Genomic DNA, 17,812 nt, shown 5'->3' on the forward strand with positions numbered 1-17,812 from the left:
GGACTCTCTCTTTCGAGATATGTCCTAACCTCTGATGCCGAAGCATATAGGATTGATCATCCTTTAGGCCACGTTTATTACCAATCACTGTGTTCTCAATGGAGTGAGACTCCCGAATTTGGAATTTGGTTCTTAATCGATACAAACCATCACGCATATATGCAGAACCTATATTCATTGAATTTTTCATAATAATAAGTTTGGAATTTTCAAATTAAAATACAAAACCAAACTTATCAACTTTTGAAATTGAAATCAGGTTTCGATTATAGGATGGAACATAGAAGCTATCGACCAAATCCAATATGAATTCTGACTCCAACACAATTCTGCAGGTCCCAACATTCTTGACATGCGAACGCATCCTATTTCCAGAAAAGATGTTTCTCTCATGCTCTGTTGGTTTCCTCTTGTTCTGAAATGTCTGTAAAGAATTGGTAATGTATACCGTGGCACCAGAATCAATCCACCAACTATGCAATGAAACATGGATTAAATTGCACTCATGAAAAATGAATGACTTACTGCCTTTATTTTTGAGCCACTTCTTGTACTTCAAATAGTTCACCTTCTTATGCCCCTTCTTCTTGTAGAAGAAACACTTTATAGAAGAGCCTTTTGACTGGGATTTAGCTTTCGGCTGAGAGTTTGAACTCTCGTCAGTGGCTTTCTTCTGATTCTTCTTTTTTAAGGAGCTTTTCTTTGGTCTCGACCTCTGTTTATTTTTATGAGAAACCATATGTGTACTTGGCACCCTTTCACCCTTTAATCGCTCCTCTTCTTCAACACACTTAGCCAAGAGGTCATTAAAAGACCACTCATCATTATGTGTGTTGTAGGAGATTTTGAAGGGTCCATACTTAGTAGGTAATGAGGTTAAGATCAGATGAACCAAGAAGAAGTCAGAGATGACGAACTTCATGTCATTAAACTGAGTCACAATATTTCTCATTTTCAAAATATGCTGTCGGATGTGACTGTCACCAGCATATTTCATAGACACCAATTTGGATATGAGCGTACTGGCCCTTGCTTTATTAGAAGTGATGAATTGAGCCTCAATGGCTCCCAAAAATTCCTTCACTGTCCTGCAGTGAAAAATGGCAGCTCGAATATTCTTAGTCACCCGAGATTGCAAAAGTGACAGGCTAAGTCTGTTCGAGCGCTCCCAATTCTCAAAGACAGTCTTCTGATCGGTTGTACCCTACTTTGTAAGAGCGGGAGGTTCGTCAATTCTAAGGGTCAGATCTAAATCCATATAGCCTTAAGTGAATAATACGATTTCTTTCCAATCTGAAAAGTTAGATCCATCTAAAAGGAGGATATTACTAGAACTGTTGATAAGGAAAGAACCTGATAAAATAAGGAATAAAAACGAAAAGGCATTACTATTATTGCTCAGACGAGACTCATGTTGAAAAGGTAAAAGTGAAACCCTTTATTTTCACATTTTCTGAGACAATCATAGTTGAGCCATTATCGTTCCACTTTAGTGGAAACAACAATACTCATAGTTGCTTCGTCTCTTCAATTCTCAAGGAATCGACTTCAGTTGGTGAAACTAGTAGATCGTGTATTAAGAGATAATTTAGCACTGTACTTTTGGGTACGAACATGCTTTATGGGCTGGAATACACATCTACTATCACACCCGGTGTAAATTTAGAACACAATGACCTACCTTTGGGTACAATCGATGTTTCATAAATTCACACACAATCATAATAACGAATCTTAATACGGTCCAAAAAATCCTTAATCAACATGACTCAGATCACTTTAGTGATTACATGAATCGATCAATCAAGATCTTTTACCGAAAACCTATTCGTATTATGGAGCACGTCCATGCACACATTTTAATGCATGTATATTCATGACATAATACAAGTTCATGCTTCAACTAATATACATAAACTAACTGTCATGAATTTAGTTACAATTCATGCTTAAAACCATCATGCATAACTTAATCAACACAAAATACATGAATTAACATGCATAAGTCATGCATTATTTAAAATAAACACTTTATAAAGCATGAAAAATAACAAAACCATACTCATATGGGTAAAACCCAGGGTCCTCAAGTAGGAACCGGTCTGAAAACACTTTGAACCGGTCTGAAACGGCCTTGAACCGATCATCTAAGGGTCTGAACCAATTTTGAACATTATGAACCGATACCAAATATGAACAAAAGTCCATAAAACCCTATAATCGTATGTTAAAATCCTTGTATCTCCTTATATTTATGAAAACAGGGTCTTAGCATCTCGAAACCGGTGAAAAACTGGAAGAAACTGGTCAAAAATGGCTCTAAACCGGTCCCAGAAAGGGCAAAATCAGTTCATGATCCTGTTCAGATCAAATAGTGCTTGGATCTTGCAGAAGTATGGATCCAATCTGGTCCAAATAGGGTCCGGATCTAACCCGGTCTGAACTGAACCCGGTTCGAAAAGGGACTCGGGTCTGACCTGGTCCTAAGTGGACCCGGTCCGAGCAAGGACCCGAATCCAGCCTGGATCAAACCCAGACCTGATCCGCCCCTAACAACATTAAAACGAAAATAGAAACCCTCAGTTTTTGTTTGCGTTTTACTGAAAAACTGAAGGGTTTCTCCCCTTCGTCACCCCACGGTGACCCACATCGCCGTACGACGACCGACGCCGGTGACTAGCTGGCGACGGTCACCTCCCTCGGCGAAGTTCCTTCGGCGAATACCCTGGCATCAGCAGATTCAGATGAAAACGGCAGTCGGTGCATCAGAGGAGCACTAATGCCCCCGGCTACACCTAGGGGTGGCAAAACCTGACACGACCCGCCAACCCGCCTCTTAGGCAGGTTCAGGTTGGGCTTAAGTTAACCCGTTTAATAAACGGGTCGACCCGCCTAACCCGTTTATTAAACGGGTTGGGTTCGGGTTGGGGGTATGCCAACCCGCCAACCCGGCTGACCCATTTAATAAACGGGTTAGGCGGTCGGGTCAATTTGCCAACTCGACCCGCCAACCCGTCTGCCAACCCGCCAACCCGACCTGTCAACCCGACCCGCGAACCTGAGAACTCGTTTACTCGACCCAACCCATTTATTAAATGGGTTGGCAGGTTGTGTCGGGTTACCCGTTTATTAAACGGGCCGGGATCGTGTTTGCCACAGCCGACCCGTTTAATAAACGGGTCGGGTTGAGGTATGATGACCCGCCAACCCGTCAGGTCGACCCGCCAACCCGCCAACCCGACACGATTGCCACCCCTAGCTACACCCCAGCGGAGCCAGCAAGGCTGCCAACGATCGACGGCCGCTCCTGTCGACATAACGCCCCATGGCGATCAAGCCAATCCACCAGCGAACTCACCCCCGACGACAGGTAAGGGTTACTATTTTTTTTATGGATTTGGCGTTGGAACAGCCGGTAAATCAACGATGCCATCGGGCATCCAGTGACACCAGCAACGTCGTCGTCATCACTTTCACCTCCCCGGCGAAAAGCCACTGGCTGAAATCCCCAACCTGAGCGCTGAAGGGTTTTGGTGAAAAGGTGGTTTTTCAACCCTGCTTTTTTCAGCGAGTGGCACAATTGGTAAGGAGTTTGTCGTACTCCACCGGCACTCCAGCGGTCTGGCAAAACCCCCTCGCCCAATGACATCCTACGGCGATCCCTGCACCGGCAGGTGCAACATAATGCGTGGGCATAACCCAATGTTGGCGATTTCTGTAGAACAAACACAGAAAGTGTACCTGTTTTTATTGTAGAGCGCGTGTAGGGTATTCGTCATTCTCCTCAACTGGTCGACGCCCATGATGAGCCCAGGCCTAAAGTCGATGGTGAGCAGGACCCTGAACCCACAGTGCTGAATGTAGGCAAGGTTGAGGCTGAATGGCAATGTCTCTCATCATACCACTACAACAAAGCAGTAGATTAGCGACGACCACATTCCGTCGCTAATTCGTCGCTAACATGGTTAGCGACGGATTAGCGACAACGAGGCGATAGTATGCTTACGTCGCGAATATTTTGACGCTAACTGGCGACGGAATTATTCCGTCGCTAATTGCGACGGAATAACGAGCGCTATATTCCGTCGCCAATCCGCCGGTACTAAACGGCGACCACGGCTTGGCGACAGATTTATTTTCATCGCTATGCCGTCGCTAGATTAATATAAATAGCGACGGATGGTTCCGTCGCAAACACGAAAAAAAATTTAAAAAAATTTATTTGAAAATTAAATACCGAGCAATTTCTATTTCCTGTACAATTTATATTTCCTGTAAATAACAAACAAACCACACAAAAAATTTCATATAACAAGAATCTACAACAATTAATCGTTCCACCTTAAAATTAAGAAGTTTAATTATTTACAATTCAACAATTACAATTAGGAAACATAAAAAAAATAGAACTTCTTCAACACAGTCCTCTAATCATCGCCAAGATTTTGTGCGTCTTCTTGTTCATTGTCTTTATCTGTCCATTCAGCTCCACTACGCTGATTATCGCTAGCAGCCTACACAAGAAAAGAACAGTCAGTATTGATAAACAAAATATAATGAAATAAATTACACACTATATGTGATTCTATCATGTGCTCATGTGTGATCTAAGGCAATAAAAAAACTCTATATGTGATTCTATCATGCTTATATGTGCTCTAAGGCAGACAAAAAGTTATATATATATATATATATATATATATATATATATATATATATATATATATATATATATGTGATTCTATCATGCTCATATATGTGCTAAGGCAGTCAAAAAATTGAATATGTGATTATAGCATGTTCATATGTGTTCTAAGGCATCTAGAAAAACTCTATATGTGATTATACCATGCTCAGATGTGCTTTAAGGCAGGCAAAAAACTATATATATGATTCGATCATGCTCGTATGAGTTCTAAGGCAGTCAAAAAATTGAATATGTGATTATAGCATGTTCATATGTGCTCTAAGGCAGGCAAAGTAAAAAATTTTATATGTGATTCTATCATAAATGATATATAGCATGTTCATATGTGTTCTAAGGCAGTAAAAAAACTCTATATGTTATTATAGAGTGCTCATATATGTGCTAAGGCAGTCAAAAAACTAAATATGTGATTATAATATGCTCATATGTGTTCTTAGGCAGTCAAAAAACTGAATATGTGATTATAGCATACTCATATGTGTTCTAATGCAGTAAAAAAAACTTTATATGTGATTCTATCATGCTCATATGTGTTCTTAGGCAGGCAAAAAAACTTTATATGTGATTATAGCATGCTCATATGTGCTCTAATGCAATAAAAAAACTCTATATGTTATTATAGCATGCTCATATGTGCTCTAAGGCAGTCAAAAAACTGAATATATGATTATAACATGCTCATGTGTTCTTAGGCAGTCAAAAAACTGAATATGTGATTATAGCATGCTCATATGTGTTCTAATGCAGTCAAAAAAACTTTATATGTGATTCTATCATGCTCATATGTGCTCTAAGGCAGACAAAAAGTTATATTTATATATATGTGATTCTATCATGCTCATATGTGTGCTAAGGCAGTCAAAAAATTGAATATGTGATTATAGCATGTTCATATGTGTTCTAAGGCATCTAGAAAACTCTATATGTGATTCTACCATGCTTAGATGTGCTTTAAGGCAGGCAAAAAACTATATATGTGATTTGATCATGCTCGTATGTGTGCTAAGGCAGTCAAAAAATTGAATATGTGATTATAGCATGTTCATATGTGTTCTAAGGCATCTAGAAAAACTCTATATGTGATTCTACCATGCTCATATGTGCTTTAAGGCAGGCAAAAAACTATATATGTGATTCGATCATGCTCGTATGTGTGCTAAGGCAGTCAAAAAATTGAATATGTGATTATAGCATGCTCATATGTGCTCTAAGGCAGGCAAAGCAAAAAAATTTATATGTGATTCTATCATAAATGATATATAGCATGTTCATATGTGTTTTAAGGCAGTAAAAAAACTCTATATGTTATTATAGCATGCTCATATGTGTGCTAAGGCAGTCAAAAAAACTGAATATGTGATTATAATATGCTCATATGTGTTCTTAGGCAGTCAAAAAACTATATATGTGATTCTAGCATGCTCATATGTGTTCTAATGCAGTCAAAAAAACTTTATATGTGATTCTATCATGCTCATATGTGTTCTTAGGCAGGCAAAAAAACTTTATATGTGATTATAGCATGCTCATATGTGCTCTAATGCAATAAAAAAACTCTATATGTTATTATAGCATGCTCATATGTGCTCTAGGGCAGTCAAAAAACTGAATATGTGATTATAACATGCTCATATGTGTTTTTAGGCAGGCAAAAAGTTATATATGTGATTCGATTATGCTCATATGTGTTCTAAGGCAGACAAAAAACTGAATATGTGATTATACCTGAGAGGGACCTGGAATCGAAGATCCCCTATCCTGAACAGCGGCCTTGATCTCATTTCGGAGAAAGGGGGCGACGGTGTATTGGAAGTAGTTATTCAGTGATTCATTAATGATCTCGCGTACATCATCACTGGAAAGAACAGTCGGCTGCTTGGAGCTTATGTCGGCGCAAGAAGTCGGTGAGCCGTAACTGGAAGAACCAATAACTGGTGAAGTGTTCATATTACTCCCAAACCCGAACACGCGACCTTTTTTGGGTTCACCTGCTGCAGTCACCCATGCTGTAGGATCAAATGATGGATGCTGGGTAGCGTCATCGCCATATCGCTCTACCATCTGTTGTTCATATGCCTCCTACAAAATAATGTTTAAAGTATTCATTAATAATTAATGATAACATTATGATAACTTGCATATATATTGCAATGATTATTAATAGAATTAATACATACCGTTGTCGTTCTCGCCTTCTCTGATACGAAGACTCCCGTGGTCTTCCGTTTATGTGTTTCTACAAACATATCTTTATATGGTACACTCCCCTGCCTGTTCTGTCATGGGGTTAAACCCCTGCGTTTCCGGCACGGAAGAGGGTTAAACCCTCTGCCTTTATGGCAGGGGGTTTAACCCTTGCTGGAAACGCAGGGGTTAAACCACCTGTGTTTCAGGCAGGGGGTCGACCCCCCCTGCCGGAAACGCAGGGGGTTAAACCCCCTATCGTGCCGTAAAGGCAGGGGTTTAAACCCCCTACCGTAAAGGCATGGGGGGTCGACCCCCTGCCGGAAAGGCAGGGGGGTTTAAACCCCCTGCCGTGCCGTCATCCCTTTACGGCAACGGCACGGCAGGGGGTCGACCCCCACTGCCGGAAACGCAGGGGGTTAAACCCCCTGCGTTTCCGGCAGGGAAGGGGGTTAAACCCCCTGTCGTAAAGGCACGGGGGGTCGACCCCTTGCCGGAAAGGCAGGGGGTTTAACCCCCTGCCGGAAAGCATGGCAGGGGGTCAACCCCCCGTGCCTTTACGGCAGGGGGTTTAACCCCCTTCCCTGCCGGAAATGCAGGGGGTTTAACCCCCTGCGTTTCCGGCAGGGGGGGTACCCCCCATGCCTTTCCGGCAAAGGGTCAACCCCCCATGTCGGAAAGCACGGCAGGGGGTTAAACCCCCTGCGTTTCCGGCAGGGAAGGGGGTTAAACCCCCTGCCGTAAAGGCACGGCAGGGGGTCAACCCCACATGCCGGAAAGGCAGGGGGTTTATCCCCTTCTTGAAACGCGTAGGGCGGGCGAACCTGTCTCCGGCGAGGCGACGGTCGGTCGGCGGGGCTATGGCTCGGGCGGAACGTGGGGCGACAGGCGACGGGCGGCGGCGGAAGGCGTCGGGCTGCGTAGGGAGGGTGGGAGAGAGGAAACAGGAAAAGAGGGAAAAGGGTTCTGATCAGATTTACGCGAAAATTAGCGACGGATTGGCGACGGACGTATTCCGTCGCTAAGTCGACGCAAATATATACAACTCCTTAGCGACGGAATATGTTTGTCGCTCACGGCATCGCTAAGTAGCGACGGAAAAATACCGTCGCCCCATCCGTCGCTAACCGCAGCATGTTGTTGCGACAAAACTGGTCCGTCGCTAAGCCGTCGCTACTTAGCGACGGCTTAGCGACGGACCATTTTCCATCGCTACATCTGCGAATATCACGAAACGTAGCGACGGATTAGTGACGGTCGCTAAGCCGTTGCTAATTGGCGACAGAAAAATGTCGTCGCTACTATCCGTCGCTAATTAGCAATTTTCTTGTAGTGTACGTTGCCCAGCCTCCTCTTTATATAATGGGGTAGAGAGGGGATACAACTGCCCACCACTCCACCATGCTTTTAATGTCATACCGGATCACCCAATGGATTGGACCCAATCCATATGTCCAACATGACACACCACCAAAATATTATCACTGATATAGCCTACAAGAATATGGGATCTAATGTTCATTTTTGAGAGTTGGGATCAGGTCCACCATATATGCTAAAGTAGGGGTGGCCATCAAGCTGGATACTTGAGTTGGGTCTGGCTTGACCCGACAATTAATGGGGCCTTTAAACTGGCCCAGCCCATTCATAGAACTGGCCTGGCCCGACCTGACATGAGCCGGGCAGCCCGAACCCAAACCAAAGTTGATAATAGTTGGGTCTGGCTCATGCTGGACCTGGGTTCAAGTCACAACTTCCAGGCAGATCTGATCCCATCTCAGTTATGCTGACAACTGACCCATAAACGGCCAACCATGAACTGTGAAGGTGAGATTACAGCAGCAATCTGGTTAGATTGAAGGCCTATAGCTGTCACGGGCCTATTTCCTTCAATGGGCCAGCGCGGCGCGACACTCCTTCCTCACCGCTGCAAGCCTACTCGTAAGCTCGCTTGCCGATCGCGGAAGCTTGTAATCAGAGTGCAAGAGAGCAAGAGAGAATAGAGGGAGAGAAATTGCAATCACAAGAAGCAATCACAACGAGGGTGAACAAAAGAAAGCTCAACGCATTTACTTCATTCACAATTTTGCCCGCAGGCGATTACAGTTCAAGTATACGGGCTGCCCCTTCGGGGTATTGATTCACCTAAACCGGGCAGCTTACATCAGACTCAACAAAAGCAAAAAAGACTCTAGTGCAACTGTATACTGTAAGTCGCAAGGGAACATGCTCCCCCCTTCAAATCATGCGCCGTCCTCGGTGCCATCTGTTTCGTGGTAAGCCCTGACTTCAGCCGGGTAGCGGTTGTTCATTCGAAATGCAGGCTCCCACATTGGTTCCGTTGTTTCCTCCCACTGCACCAAGTATTTCTTCGCTTGCCCCAAGTAGTTGACCTTGTGGTGAAGGATCTGACTGAGGTGCTTCTCGGCCCGTTGTGCTGCTGGGGCCCTCTGCATGATGGGAGCGCGTTGTGGCACACTGCGTTCCGGGTCTCCGTCATCTGGATGGAACTGCTTGAGGTTGCACACGTGGAACACCGGGTGCACCTTGAAGCCTGGGGGCAACTCCAACTTGTATGCCAGCTTTCCCACCTTCTTTGTGATGGTGAAGGGTCCCTCATACTTTCTGAGTAGTCCGCGGTGCCGCCCGCGGAAGATGCCTGTGCGACCAGGATATAGCTTCACCAACACTTGGTCCCCAACTTGGAACCCTGCGGGCCGACGGTGTTTGTCCGCCCACTTCTTCATTCTCTTCGCCGCTTTGTGTAAGAATGCCTTCGCCAACTCATTCTGCTCGTGCCAGTCGCGAAAGACTGATAGGCGAAAGATGACCTTCCCTTTTCTTGTGCGGCAAGAGTGTGCGGGGTCAGTGGCTGCTGCCCCGTGGCTATCTCAAATGGGCTGTGGCCTGAAGATTCGCTCTTCTGCAGATTATAACAAAACTGTGCCACATCAAGGAGCTTCACCCAATTTTTCTGATTGGCACTAACAAAGTGCCTAAGGTACTGCTCCAGTATCCCGTTGATGCGCTCTATCTGCCCATCTGTCTGCAGATGGAAGCTTGTTGAAAACAGCAAATCAGAGCCAAGTAGCCGAAATACTTCACGCCAGAACTTGCCCGTGAAGCGAGCATCGCGATCACTCACAATGCTCTTTGGTATGCCCCAGTGCTTCACCACATGCTTTACGAACAACTCTGCAGTCTTCTCTGCAGAGCACTCCTTGGAAGCTGAGATGAAGGTGGCATACTTTGAGAAACGATCCACCACGACCAAAATAGAACTGAGACCCTCTACCTTTGGCAGACTAACAATAAAGTCTATAGAGATGCTTTCCCAAGGACGTTCTGGAATTGGTAGAGGCTCAAGGAGACCGACAGCCTTCTAGTTTGTCCCCTTATCTTGCTGGCAGATGAGGCATGTCCGCACATACCCCTCAACGTCGTCTCTCATCTGCGACCAATAGTAGCCGCGCTCAAGGAGTGCTAAGGTCCGCTCCAGACCAGGATGGCCGGCCCATAGTGTATCATGGCACTCCTTGAGTAGCTCTCGGCGAAGGCTTCCCCACCGTGGCACAAAGATGCGTCCCCCTTTTGTTACGAGGAGACCATCTTGTAGCCAAAATTGCTGAGTCTTCCCTGCCTGTGCCAGAGAAATAAGATGTTGTGCGGTCGGATCCTGCTGCGTACCTTCGCGAATGCGGCTCAGCAATGCACCCTCCAAATGCACTTCAGAAGGCTCCGCGCGCGTAGCTGCCAGTTCAGCCCTACGGCTCAAGGCATTCGCCACAACATTGGTCTTTCCAACCTTGTACTCCAAGGCAAAGTCGAACTCAGCCAAAAACATCTGCCATCGAGCTTGTTTAGGCGTCAACTTCTTCTGCGTCTGAAAATAGCTCGTGGCCACATTTTTCGTCTTGACGACGAACTCGGCACCCAAAAGGTAGTGACGCTAGGTCCTGAGGCAATACACAATGGCGGTCATCTCACGTTCATGCACTGTGTAACTCCTCTCTGCATCTTTCAGCTTGCGACTCTCATATGCGATCGGATGACCATCTTGCATAATAACTCCGCCAATGGCAAAGTCTGAGGCATCCGTGTGGACTTCGAAAGGTCTCGAATGATCAGGCAGTCGCAGCACTGGCTCCCTCACTAAGGCTTTCTTCAAGCCATCGAAGGCATCTTGGCACGCTCCTGTCCAGAGCCATACCTGATTCTTCTTTAACAAATCTGTGAGGGGCGCAGCAATGAGGGAATAACCTTCGATGAAACACCGATAATAGTTTGCCAAGCTGAGGAATGACCGCAATTCTGGCACTTTGCTTGGCGGAACCCATTCCTGGATGGCCCTTATCTTCTGCCCATCCATACGCAGCACACCACGCCCCACAACGTGGCCAAGGAAGCTGATCTCCTCCTGCCCGAAGAGACACTTCTCTCGTTTGACACAGAGGTCATTCTCCTTCAGCACCTGAAACACTGTTCGCAAGTGCCCGACATGTTCCTCCATGTTACTGTTGTAGATCACGATATCATCCAGATAGACTACCACAAACTTGTCTAAGTAAGGGTAGAAGATCGGGTTCATTAAAGTCGTGAACGTGGCTGGTGCATTTGTCAACCCGAATGGCATTACTAGAAATTCGTAAGCACCATAGCGGGTGACACAAGTTGTTTTCGGCTCATCACCTTCAGCAATCCTCACCTGCCAGTAACCCGATCGTAGATCTAACTTGAAAAAGATACGGGCACTGCCTAGCTGATCAAACAAGTCCGCTATCAATGACAATGGGTACTTGTTCTTCACCGTGACCTTGTTTAAAGCACGGTAATCCACACATAACCGTTTAGAGCCATCATGTTTCATCTGGAAAAGGACCGGAGCACCAAATGGGGCTTTTGATGGACGAACAATGCCTGCGTCCAACATATCGTCTAGCTGCCTAAGCAGCTCCTTCAACTCTGCTGGCCCCATACGGTATGGAACCATTGCGGGAGGCTTTGCTCCCGGGGTCAACTCAATCTTGTGGTCAACCTCGCGTCTTGGCGGAAGACGCTTTGGCAATTCTGGAGGCATCACCCCCCGAAACTCCTCCAATAGAGGGGCTAGGGTCGGCGGCACTGCTGCTTCTACCTTCCCTTCATCTGCACGCACTGCAACTAAGAATGTCTGCTCCCCATACTTGACACCCTTCTTCAGTTGCATTGCCGATAACACTGAAGACTTGCCTTTCTGCGTAAGGCACTGCACTGTGTGGGACAGGTCTGATCCCATGATCGTCAACGTGTTAAACTTTGGCAGCATCATCACATTCTGGCTTCGCAAAAACTCCATACCCAGAATCACCTTAAAATCGTCCAGGGGCACCACAGAGAAGTTGGCTTTGCCGACCCAACTCCCCACTTGAGTAGCCACATCTTTTGCTTCACCAAGGATGGGCTTGGCCTCAGAGTTTACTGTTTTGATAGTCCTCTGCTTTGGCCCAGTTTTCAAGCCCAACCGCTCTGCCTCTTCCCGCGAGACAAAGTTGTGTGTGGCCCCGGAGTCTACCATTGCTGAAGTAAACTTTCCATTCATAATGACTTCTATGTACATAAGTTCCTTACTGACCTACATGTTCTTAGCTGCGCAACTTCTAGCTGCGTTAATCGATCGCATAGCCCCCATCCTTGGTTGCATGGTCTAAGTGTCACTGCATTCAGTATCGCTGCATTCCTCCCGTGCAGCATTGGATTGCCCGTCGTCCTTTACAAGGCGCTTTGGGCACTGCCTAGCGATATGTCTATCGCCGCAGAACCAACATGTCACAACCGCACCCTTGTTGTTGTTGTTATGCTTTATGAAGTTCTGCTTCTTTTCGGATTGATGGCGTGTCGACGCCTCACCTTTATCATTGCGCTGCTCATCCTTCTTGCCTCCGTGGTCAGGCTTCTTCCCAACTTTGGTTGATGGGGTGAAAGGCTTGCGCTGAGTGTCAACTAAGCGCTCTGCCGCCACATATGCATCCTCCAAAATACGGGGGTTACTCCTTTCCACTTCAGCCTGTGCCCATGGCTGAAGTCCCACAATGAACCAGTTGAGCATGTCGTCTTCTGGCATGTTAGGTATCTCCAGCATAAGCTTCTGGAACGTTCTGACATAGTCTTGCAACGAACCAGTGTGTTTGAGCTCACGAACCATCCGGTAAGCCTGTCTCTGCACATTTCTTGGCATGAAATAGTTGCGCAACTCTACTTTGAAGTCATCAAAGGTGTCTATCACACATTGACCCCTCTCCATGTCATTGCGCTTCCGCCTCCACCAAGCGATAGCATCACCATCAAGTAAGGCCGCTGCAGCCTTAATCCTTAGATCTTCAAGGGTCACATTCTAGATATCCAAGTAGTCTTCTACTTGGAACAAGAAGTTCTCAATGGTCTTGCTGTCACGAGAACCATTGAATTTTGCGGGTCTTGGCACATCAATCCTTGATGGCCTCTCACCATTTCTGTCATTTAGGGTCACTGTCCGCTGCAACGTACGGTTCTTCAACTGAAGCTCCCCTACTTCAGTCTGCAAGTCGGCCACTGTAGTCGTCAACGAAGTGACCTGCCCCATTAATAAGGTTACCTGCTCTTGCAGGCTCGCCACCACATCATTCAGTCCATTGAATGATTCACATGCGCGTGAAATCGCTTCATCATGTGAAGTCACCTCTTCCACCAGCTTGTTAACAGTTGCAGCCAACTCTTCTTGACCTCGAGGTGAACCCATCTCCTCAACTTCAGCAACTGCCTTGCCTTTGGTGTTACGCAAGTTTTGATAAAGCGGCACGATGTCTTGCTCACAAATCGCAGCATGTCGGCGTGTTTGTCGACACCGACTCCGTAGTCCCTTCCCCAGCACGAGAACGGGCTCTGGTACCACTTGTCATGGGCCTATTTCCTTCAATGGGCCAGCGCGGCGCGACGGTCCTTCCTCACCGCCGCAAGCCTACTCGTAAGCTCGCTTGCCGATCGCGGAAGCTTGTAATCAGAGTGCAAGAGAGCAAGAGAGAATAGAGGGAGAGAAATTGCAATCACAAGAAGCAATCACAACAAGGGTGAACAAAAGAAAGCTCAACGCATTTACTTCATTCACAATTTTGCCCGCAGGCGATTACAGTTCAAGTATACGGGCTGCCCCTTCGGGGTATTGATTCACCTGAACCGGGCAGCTTACATCAGACTCAACAAAAGCAAAACAGACTCTAGCGCAACTGTACACTGTAAGTCGCAAGGGAACAATAGCAGTGCTATGACTTAGTGATCCTTTGTGTTTACACCTTTTATGAATTCCAGTGGTGTGGGGAAGTTTATCCTCTTATGAGTTGTGAGCGAATGGTGGTCACCATTAAGGCTCTGTTTAGAAGCCGATGTTGGGAGGAGCGTTCTGGATTTCCTAAATCCTCTCCTGAATTGGAAGCGGATCAGGTCATGCTGAACATGAGCGTTTTTGCTCATGCTGACATCATGGCGGTCCGATAAATTTTCATCACTATAAAAAAAATAGGCAAATACTTTTATGGTTGCCTTTGTCCATCTTTATAAAAAAAACAAAGGGCCTCCTTCCCTTTTTCATTCACATGCGCAACTCTTTTATTCACCCTCTCCTTTGACGATTCGACTGCCTCCGAGCCTTTGTTAACCTATGAAGTCCCATGCCCAATTATCTCCCTCCTCCACTCCATCAGTCTCCCACTCCTCCCTCCTTTGCTCCATTGGCCTCCTACTCATACATATCTTTCGGACTCCATCAGAGCAGAAAGCACGAGCAACTGTCCTCGACTTTACCTCATTGACTATGGGACACTGTGTTTCCTCCTTCATCATTGCCTCATTGACGATGGGACACTATGTAAACAACATGTTTGATTACAGATTGAGTTTATAAGACAATCCACATATGCATTTGTTATTTATTATGGTCAACTACTCATTATTAAGCAATGTTATAAATCCTTGTTGCTGACTTCTCTTTTCTTCCTCTCAAACAGACAATCCTCATGCATTTCCTTTTTGATTCTTAGAAAGAGAAGAAAAAAAATCCATGTGCATATGCCTGTAAAAAACTGTTGCTTAATAATTTTCAGGCCTGCTTACAAGAAAAAATCAATAGATTAGAGGATGAAAATGTACTAATGATGTGACTTGAGATATGTATGCATGCTTTTGTGCTACCGGTCAGAAAGATCATTCTAGATAGAGCAAGAACCTATGGTCACACTATCTATCAGAAACTCTTGTTGTTGGGTCAGATTTTATAGCATCAGGTTGCTAGTTTTCAAAATGATGTATTCTTGGGTCAAGTGATTGTTCATCATTGTTGCCTTCTTGGTTTATTTTCATTAGTTAATAACCTTGAATTTTTTATCTAAAATAAAGTGAAAAATCTATTTTGTCTTTATGAATTAAGTAAACCAGATTTTTACATCCTTAAAAGAAATAAGTCAACTGATAAAGGCTATAGAGTATGTAGTTCTCTATGAACGCCTTAAAGAATCTTTATTAAATGATACACTTGTTGATTACATTGATCATTATTCTTGATTGTGATAACTTGTACTTCTTTCTATGAAGCTTATTTTGTTAAGTATTGCAGCATGATGTAACTTGAAGGCTTGTTCTCTTTTGTTCTGCTTAGCCCGTGAATGGACTTGTTTCATTAAGATCATATAGGTTGTTTGGTACTTGTGTGGGTGAAAATCACTTTGGCACTTCATATTTTTCACTAGATTTTTTGAACTTTTGCCGATGCTATCAAAAGAAATGATTACAAGATTAGGTGAAACTAATATTGTACTTCAGGTAAATATATTTTTAACCCTTTTAATTGTGTTTTTTGATCTTTTAGTAATTACTCTGGGTACTTGATGGTTTGGAATAATTAACTTAGACGGTTTAGTGTAAGCTAACAACTGTATATTTCTTAAATTTAATACAATGACGATGCCTTGTTGCAGTGACAACCACCAGAAGGTATCTCAATTTATTAGAAAAAATAGCTTACCTTCAAATTAGTTTAGCAAAATTTTCTTTTTTTATTTATTATAATACTTTGGTGGTGCCTTCTTGTGTAATATGTCATCAGCATGGTTTGCAAAGAGCTCTTTACAAGACATCTTTTGAATGTAGAAAATTTCCTGAAAATTAATTTTTAGTTTTTTATTTATGGGTTTGTAGTCTATAACAGCAAGATCCCTGTCTGGTCGTTATAGCTTATACCGGTGAGTTAATTCTTTCGGTTATTGCCTATAACGATGAGTAAGGATCAGGCTGTTATTGCCTATAACGGTTAGAATAATACATCATTGTTATAACCTATAAGCAGCAAACTGAGCATCTCGCCCTTATATTTATCTCGCCACTAAAGATTGCCCCACCGCTATTGGTATTTTCAATTTCAACAAAATTGTTAGCTGGTGTTGGTTCACCTTTAAACGGTGAACTATAAATATTATCATTATTACTCAACAAAGAATATTTTTTTTCAACCACTTGTCGACTGCATCAGCCAATCAGACATAGGAACTATATATAGTACTAGAGGATATCGATAATGCATATTTTCTGAAGCTAACAACGATACTATCGACAAGTCATGTCAGATACATTTTTTTAGGGTAACACGGGCCGTCCACATGTTTGTATATTATATAGCTGGTCTAATCGTTTCTCATTCCACACAACCAAAATACTGGCAATAGCTCAACACCTCTCTCTCTCTCTCTCTCTCTCTCTCTCTCTCTCTCTCTCTCTCTCTCTCTCAAGCCCATCATTATCTTACGCTGGCTTCTTTACAGGAGAGATGATACCGGTGGCAGCTGTAGCTGATGCCTCAAGATGCCGCCGGTATCACTCCCTTGTAAAGAAGTCAACTAGATAAGAAGTTACAAAGCATTCGCAAGCACCATAGAAATGGTATCCCCAACACCACTCACTCACTCACTCTCTCTCTCTCTCTCTCTCTCTCTCTCTGCATACAGTTGTGGAAAACAACACAAGACACTCTCTCTCTCTCTCTCTCTCTCTCTCTCTCTCTCTCTATATATATATATATATATATATATATTCAGTACTTTTCGATGGAAACGAGATCCCCACACAAGCTTCAAAGTAAAAAATTTCCTAGCTCTAAGATGGAGTTGTATTCACCTAACTCTTATTGGCATTAATTAAGTGTTTGCAGATGATGGGAACAGTAATACGTGCACGATTTTAACTTCTTTCAGAAATAAGAAAGGAAAAAATGCACCAGTTTAACTGGGTGAGGAAAAGCGACATCTTCAAGCAACACGCAGGTAATTCTGCTGCCTAACGAGGCCTATAATTCTTGTTCTAATTAAACATCCAATGTTTTATTGGTTGGTTTGATCCCATGATATTCAGAGACATAGGCAGATTATTATAATTTGGAAAGACGCCCGTAGTTGAGCTCTTGACCACCCAGATGAAGGCGCAGAGGGTTTGAGCGACTTTTCAGTATGATAAGGAGAAAGAGCAGCCATATGTTCCATTGATGCGACAACTATTTATTGGACTTCCTATTCTTTCTCGATGGGTCCAACTCAGTAATGACTGAAATAAATTCATTTCTTTTAAATAATTCAAGCAGGAATCTTCTTTTTTCCTTTTTTTTGAGGAAAAGTCATGTTTTTAATACATAGAGTATACATATTTTTTATAAATTACACTTAAAAATAGGTATTATACTTAATAGCATATTTATATATATATTTTTTCATGCATCCTTATTTTGTATACACTTTTTGTGTTTTTCTTTTATATACTTAAAATGTATATTATATATATATATATATATATATATATATATATATATATATATATATATATATATATATATATATATATTACCTATATAATATACATTTTAACTTGGGT

General features: G+C 43.7%; 1 long non-coding RNA gene across 1 annotated transcript; it reads left to right on the top strand.

The window, feature by feature from the left end:
* The first annotated feature begins 16,792 nt into the window (after positions 1-16,792).
* Positions 16,793-17,518, top strand: LOC149821367 (uncharacterized). Its single transcript, XR_016426623.1, has 3 exons — positions 16,793-16,831; positions 17,100-17,211; positions 17,300-17,518. It is a non-coding gene; the product is annotated as an uncharacterized LOC149821367 (long non-coding RNA).
* Positions 17,519-17,812: the final 294 nt, after the last annotated feature.

The sequence above is a fragment of the Nuphar pumila genome, chromosome 12, assembly GCF_984573655.1.
Source record: "Nuphar pumila chromosome 12, dmNupPumi1.hap1.1, whole genome shotgun sequence".
Classification (NCBI taxonomy): domain Eukaryota; kingdom Viridiplantae; phylum Streptophyta; class Magnoliopsida; order Nymphaeales; family Nymphaeaceae; genus Nuphar; species Nuphar pumila.